This window comes from Alligator sinensis, unplaced genomic scaffold (assembly GCF_000455745.1).
Source record: "Alligator sinensis unplaced genomic scaffold, ASM45574v1 scaffold1496_1, whole genome shotgun sequence".
NCBI classification, from domain to species: Eukaryota; Metazoa; Chordata; order Crocodylia; family Alligatoridae; genus Alligator; species Alligator sinensis.
Window position 1 is genome coordinate 59,468 of NW_005842615.1, and position 6,279 is coordinate 65,746.

A 6,279-nucleotide genomic window follows, 5' to 3' on the forward strand; every position below is an offset into this window, starting at 1 on the left:
GCGCCGCCCTGCGCATGCAGCGGCTCCTCCGCAGTCCTCGGTATTTATACTTTCTTCTTTCCCCGGCTTTGACATAAGAGGTTTATTTTTGATCTCTCGCTATCCCGCACTCCCCTCCCCTGCCAGCCGGAGTGAAAAAGGGAAGAAAAAAAAAAAAGTTTTGGATGGGACTTGAGGCCAATCAGGAGCCGCAGGACCCGCCTCTGCTCTTTAAGTGTCAACTCCAGCAGTTTACTCTCCCAGGATTAACTCCTTCGGCCCTCGGGCCCGGCTCGGTGGGCTGCAGGGGCCTCCTTCTGCTCTGCCTCCCGGCCCCGGAGCTTGGTGTGCGTTTCCCTCCCCGGGTGACACCGGGGGGATCAGAAGCAGACCCTAGGAGCCTGCTTCTTTTCTCTCCGCTGACTCCAGTGGAGGTGCCTCTGGGATCCGCGTCTGCATAGCCAGGGGTAGGCAGCCCCCCGGCACAGGTGCGGAGCGCGGCACTCAAAAGCACTTTGCTTGGCGTGCACGTCTTGGGGCGGACGCTGCAAAGGGGATGGGGCTGCGCTGCCACAATAAAGATTGGGTCCCTCCTGGCTCCCCCACCACCAGTCCCTGGCACACCGACGTCTTACAAGTCGAGGTCCCGGGTGTTTTTGGCACTCTGACTCCTGTTTTAAGTACTTAAGAAGAACCTGCAGCAGGACGTTTTTCTTCCCGGTCCCCCAAGCCTCTTTATAAGCCAGAGACAAAAAGCTTCGGGCCCCAAGGCAAATGCCTATACAAGGGACATAGGCAGACAAGGTTCCTTGGGTGAATTTGATATCTTTTATTAGACCAAGATACAAGGGACAGATATCCAGGTTGCAGCCATATTGGTCTAGAGGAAAAGGCAATCAGGACTCATAGTAGATAATACCTTCTGTTAGACCAACAAGGTTTTTGCGAAAAAAGGGTTTTTTTTTGTAAAAATGTTGTTGGCCTAATAAAAAATATCATCTCTTCTATGAGTCCTGATTGCCTTTGTACGAGGGACAAGCTCTCTTCTCAGCTGGAAGCTTGGGCTTTGGCTGAGGAGGTCTCTTGAAGCTAGAATAAAGCGCAAGACTGTCTGTAGAGACAGGTTCCTGTTGCCTGCCTAGGACAATAAAGGGATCCAAACAGTATTTTTTTTTCTCCATTTGGGGACACAAGTTGTGATTTCAAAGCTAAATTGATCATTGAGTAAAGGAATTTCCTAGCGAGAGATAAAGATCTTGACCTGCAGGACGGGGTGAGTGAGACACTGTCATGTTTCTCAGCTGGGAGAATGGAAAAGGGAGCGAGAGGTGCAGAAAAGGGACGTCCTTGGCTGGGAAGGCTCTTAGAAGCAGCTGTGATGAGAATTGGAAATCACCCCTTAGGGATATGAGCATTTCACTCCTCCTCTTACCCGGTTAGCTGAAGACATTCCTGGCTTTTTTATTTCTCTTGAGGCAATACTCAAAATCCCACAGAACACTAGCACGGGTGAGCCCCTTGCAGCCACCCGTAGGAGCAATGGGGCCCTTGCTGAGCACCCTTCATTTGCAGCAATTAGTCAGAACTGGGCCCCAAAGCTCAGCAGTTGGAGATTGAGCTTGTGTTTTTTAAGCCTAATCCTTAAAATACTCGGAAGTGCAAAGCAGCATTTTGAGTCTCCAGGTACCTGCTTCCCTGGAAGCTGGGAAATCAGCTTTGTGGGCAGCAGGATTGAGGTTAAAGGCTATTTCCCCCACTCAGATGCATGCGTGCGAGGAAGTATTTACATCTGCCCCTCACTATTCTTATCGCCATTTAAAAACCACAAGCCTACCTGCATAGTAAACACACAGCAGTGTCTCTAAATAGCAGAGAGCTATCCTGGGGCCAAGTTTCTAATTACTGCCTGTCTTTTTAAAGTGTGGTTTTGTGATGGTAGGGAACTGGCCTCCTGGGGCTCCATCTGTGACATCTCTCAGGGGCTCAGCATTAAATCTGCTTGGTTTACACATAGAGCCATTGGGCTTATCTTCCAGCCAGCCAGCACTGCCAGCTGCCTGTGGGATCCAGCTGGGTCCTTCCTCACCCACCTGCTACCATCACCAATAAAGATCCTGCGGCTGGCCCTTTAGCTGGTAATTCTATGGGTGATAATGCATGAGCTAGTGTAGGCTCTGGCTCCTGCTCTCATATAAAGTAGAGGAGGAAGAGGACAACGTCCTGCATATTTATGGTGTTAATTGAACACTCAGGTGGGTCCGCAGCACAAGAAGTGTCCACGTTTACAAAGATGTTTGTCGCTTTTGTCACTTCAAAGAATCCCTTCAAACTATTTTTGTTACATGAAGAAGAGTGGACAGTACCCGTGCTGTCCATTTCTAGCTCCTTTCACTAGACACACCAAATGCATCCGTAAATTAGCCTCACAGCTCCCCATTCTGCTGAGTAGATAGCTTAATCCCTGTTTTATAGCCAAGGAAACTGAGGCACAGAGAAAGGGCACATGACTTTCCCTGGGTCACCAGCAAGTTAATGAATGGACCAGGAGCAGACCTTGGAAGTCCTGGCTCCAACTCCTTTCTTAAACCCAAATGCCACCTTTCCTCTTCATCTTCCACGGTACCTCCCAGATTCATTAGACAATGTCTCTAGACACAAATTTGACAAGCTTTCGGTAGCTGGCAATTTAGTTATAACACCACAGAATGAGACCCCTGCAAGCTTCATTATGTTAGTGAGGGCTGTGCAAAGCATCGGAGACATACCTTTCCAACAGGATGAAATTAATTCTTTTTCCTTTGCTTCCCTAGCCCTGTCTTTGACCTACGAGGAGATGCCTGTGTCTTACTTGTAGGCAGCCCTGGTTTTCATTAGCAGTCCTGTCTGCAAACAGTAGCCTGGAATTTCTTGTAGCTGATACAAGTCTCCCAGGGCTTGTTAAAGTGAGTTGTAAGGAGTGCCCTGGGACCACATAACCAAACCTGGTTCCCACCTCCAGTTTCAGGAACCGTCTCCTTGCGGATCTGAGAAGCAGATGAAAAAACAACCCAGGGCTCTGCAGCAGCGTTTTTTTTCTCCTCATAACCCTTTCAGAACTACTTTGTTAACCACTAGCATGTGCTGAAGACAAAGGCTTAGGGCTCAATACTCGCCATTTCCATTAGATGATCTGTGCACATAAAACATAGAACACATAAATAATCAACGTGACTTTAAAGCCCCTTGGATCAAGCTGTTTGCAAGCTCATTTCCCTTCACCTCTCCAAACACATGAATCCATCACCTCCCTGAGCCAGGAGGGCAATAAACAGCAACTTCAGGGAACTGCCATTATTCACAGCACAGAACCGGCATGACTGGGCCAAATCCTGACCTCTGTGGGAGTTTTGCTTCAGGATACACTTCACTGGGCACACCTACACGAGATGCTAACTGTGCAGTAGCCTAATAACACTGCCCAGTAGCGTGCCAGGCAAAAACCGTGCTAATGCTCTATTGCACAGTAGTATTAGGTTACTGCGCAGTAAGCATCACTAAAATCCCATGTGCTGGTGCTGCTGCACAGTAGCACAAGTTACTGTGCATTGATTTAGTGCTTGGTTAACCAAGTATTAAATGTAATGCACCGTAACTACAGCACATTAATGAACATGTAGACGCGCCCATTGAATACTCCTTTGCACGTCTACAGCAACAGAAGGAACGACAAGTGTCAAGGCGCTGCAGAATACTTTGATCTGTCCTTAATGATACATTGTCAGGAGATTGTTTTCTTCCTATTTGCAGTAGGGGCATTTGGTGACTTAATCCCATTACCTGCCTGTTCAAATGAGGTTCAGCCTCTGCTTTCCCTGCACTGCTTATTGATAACACCCTAGAAAAATAAAATCCCCTAGCATACAACCACTTGAGAAATGACCGCTAGATGTCAGCCCTGGTTCGTTCTCTCTAGGTAGTGTAGATAACAAGCTTCCAGCCAGGGGGATAGCCAGGGTCTTTGAGTGGATTCTCATATAACAGGATTATTCTGGTAGTGTTTTTCAACTGAGTTCAGTTTCGATCTATTTGTGTGTCTGTCTGTCAGATTATTAGATCAGATTATTGCAATCCAGGGTAATTTACCTCTGCCATGTGACTAAAAGTGAAAAGTGTGCTCAACTGAATTCTCAGCTGGCATATTTGCAATTATATTCTAGTCACCCAAATGCCATCCCTGCAACTTATCCATTTCCATGAAAGAACTAGCAATGATTAGTTCCATGAAACACCTTTTGTGTGTGCAAGGGAACAATATGAACAGGACTTGTACTGTAAACACTGGACCTGCATGTCTTTCCATATTTTGAATCATCAACATTTAGATGTGTTCGAATGTGACCACATCTAAAAGTCACATTTATAAATGAAAGTAGACAAAACATTGCTTTGTGCAGAAAAAGGGTGATGTTGAATGTGACTTGCGCTGGTGTAAACTGAGAGGAACACACCTGCAATGGACAGTTATTTCTGAGTGAATGCAGAACAACTAAAAGCTGTATTATGCCCACTGCATCTGTGTGTGGTTGAAACAACATATTTGCTCATTTTCCTGTGAAGCTAAATCCCGTAAATGGGACCAGGTAACTTTAGGAAAAGCATTTGTGTTTGAAATCAGTGGACTGGATGTGTTTCCTGACAGTTTATCTTCTCTAGAGCATTCAGTGAAAAACTTAAGTCATAAAAACTTTAAATTCAGATACGTGCTTATAGCATCTCATTCTTGTTACTTTAATGTGAAAAAGAATGAGGGGCTTGATGCTGCGAGATACTTAGGACCCATATTGCTTAAGATCAGATATTAAAAACGTATGGATACATCCAATATCACCCTATATCACTGTATATCATTGTATTAAATCATGAATATATCACCACTGTTTCAAGCACTCAGTCATATGAATTTGGCCACCAGAGGTCTCCCTTGACTTATAAGTGCTGATTTTTTAGCTTATAACACTTAAAACCTGCAATAGTTTGTGAAGAAGCATCCCCATCATGGTGTCATTACTTTAGTCTCCTGATATACAGATTGCTTGCTTGGGCACTTCACTTTCTTGGGTAGGATAGCTGGTGCGTTCCAGTGATGCTAAGAGCAATGGCAGCAGGCGTTTTAACCCCCTACTAGTGGTACCCAGGTTGGGCAGATCGGAGGGTGGAGATGAGAGGATAGGCAGACCACTCATGTCCAGGTTTTGGTGAGCAATAGGTCAAAGGAAAAGTCATGCTCCTGTTCCAGCTAACAGAATGAGAGGCAGGGATGGTGGAGACTGCTTTGTACCTTATGTGATAGTTGATGTTAAGGGAAGCATTCAGAATAAAAAATATAAGTGAAGTTAGGACCCCAGATTTTTTTTGTTCCAATTAATTGTTTCGTTTCAATTGTTTCAACAATTAAATGTTGTTTCTTTTTCCTTTCCTATTTTTTAAAAATGAATTTACATTGGTTTATGGAAGTGAGCGTCTCCTTGTTTTGCCACCAGAGGGCTGTCTTGGTTTAGAGTGGTTTCAAATTCTTTCCACATCGATGGAGTGTGCTTTAAACCAGGTAAGCAGGCTTATGGCTTTCCAAAAATCCTGGCTAAGCAGCATCCCCATCATTACAGCTCGGACCCAGAAGTGAAGATACTGCAAGCAAATGCATGACAGAAGGTCTTGTGTGCAAGACACTAGCATGGGACTCGGGATGCCTGGGTTCCTGTCCTACATATTCCTGCATGACATTTGGCGGCTGATTTTCCTGCTTAAAATTGAGATTGTGCTGCCTTTCTGTCACCATTCATTGCCTTGGCCATTTTAGATTGTAACCTCCTGATAGAACAATCCCTTTTCATGATCTATCATTCCCATTATGGCAGTGCCCAGGGACTCCAGCTGTGATCAGGCTCTCATTGCACTAGGCACTGTATGAACACTATATAAGAGGTCATCCCTAGCTGAGGAGCTCACATTCAGCTTCAAGTCTACTGCAATGAGGCTCCCATCTTGGATGGGAACCTACTGCTCCATATATATCCAATGCTTCATAGGTCTTCCTCTCCACGGCAGTCCAGGCAGCATGGGGAGTGCTATTATCTCCATTTTTCTTAGATGGACCAGAGAGACTTGTGCAGGGGACACAGAATATCTCTGGGACTTGGATCTTATGTTCCTGGCTAGCTCCGTGAGCACTGGTCAATCACATACCTGTGTGCGTACACACACTTGCTTCCCCGTTGCAGTTTGCACTCTTTCTATTGCTTTTTTCCTCTTGTGTACTATTAG